This window comes from Pinus tabuliformis, chromosome X (assembly GCF_031772625.1).
Source record: "Pinus tabuliformis cultivar Carrire ecotype Pingquan chromosome X, CPIR1, whole genome shotgun sequence".
Taxonomy (NCBI): Eukaryota; Viridiplantae; Streptophyta; class Pinopsida; order Pinales; family Pinaceae; genus Pinus; species Pinus tabuliformis.
The window spans coordinates 1,191,136,316-1,191,137,680 of NC_142308.1; the positions used below are offsets into that span (position 1 = coordinate 1,191,136,316).

Below are 1,365 nucleotides of genomic sequence, written 5' to 3' on the forward strand. Positions count from 1 at the left end.
CACTGATGTTGTTGGATACATCTGCAGGGTTGTGCTTTTCTGGGCTTGTCACCAACTTGTCATTATTTGCCTTGCCCCATAGTACAATATACAGTCCTGTTATTACTAGAATTGCTCTCAGCAGACTTCCCAGATAATAGTTCACATGAAGGATTAACTGTTCCAACACTGCAACAATTATGGTTGAAGTTGGATTGAACATTGCAGCAAAGACAGGTCCCTTCAGACGGATACAGTAAGTCTGTACAAAGAAGGCAAATGCAAAGCATAATACTCCCTGCATATTATGGGCCAATATGATCAATGACGATGTTAAGAATTTCTGCACATTATTAAAACGAAGATGCGGTGCTCACAGATTATATGATGTTGAGAAGCTGAAAGTCCCACTTTAGCCTCCAAGCAGAGGCCTTTGGCTCAAAAATTAAAGCCACCACAGTGCACTGTAGAGTTCCTTGCAGCATCGTGAGAGTTGTTAATGAAATTTCTGCTGGATATTTCTTAACAACTGGAGCCTGAAAGGTAAGCCATCCAGACCAAAATAAACAGCCGGCAAATAGCATCAGTGCTCCAAACAGCCATGTGTTATGAAGAAACCTATTGAGCCTAATGAGAACAGGGCCCTTGTATAAGGTCATAATCATTGCACCACCCACACATATAATGGTTCCTACAACTTTGGCTTGGCCATATTTACTCCTGATATCAACTTTCTCCAGTCTAAAAGATGTGGCCATCCCAAACGTGACAACAGGAACCGGGTTTGACGTTGTAGAAGAAAATGTAGCAGAGGTGTAATCTAGGCCAGCAAAGTAGAAATTCTGAAATAGAGTGGTCTTACCCAGCCAGTGCAAGCACAAAGATCTGCCAGAAGATGGCACAGGTCTTTGCAGGGCGTTGGTTTCTTTCAAGAAAAAAACAAAAGGAGAAATAACTACTGTAGCAACAGCCAGGGTGTAAGCTACGAAAACAAAATGACTTATTCCTTTATCCAGAGCAACTCTGGTGATGATATTCATGTCGGCCAGGCAGACTTGAACTGCAATCTCAGCGAAGAATGTTGCAAATGCAAATTAATCAGCGAATGGTGAGAGCATTTCAAGGATGAGTTCGATTGGCTGTTTATGGAGGCTTCCATTGATGGAGGGTGAGCTGGCTAAGTGCACGTTGGCCCCATGCAAACCATTGGTCCCCACTGTAGTGTAATTATGAACTGTAGTTCTCTGCCTGTATTCACTTCCATCAATTACGTTGGATTTTAAACAACCACCACTACCTGTTTTCAATTTTCTTCTTGAGATGGCTGAGCACACGTGTTGATTTCCCCCACCGAGCGCTGTTCGAACTGGACGAGGGTGGCCAGTT

The 1,365-nt window shown here is 43.1% G+C and overlaps 1 pseudogene; it reads right to left on the bottom strand.

Annotated features, from left to right (window-relative positions):
• Window positions 1-359: 359 nt before the first annotated feature.
• Window positions 360-1,019, bottom strand: LOC149144208 (WAT1-related protein At5g07050 pseudogene; annotated as a pseudogene).
• Window positions 1,020-1,365: the final 346 nt, after the last annotated feature.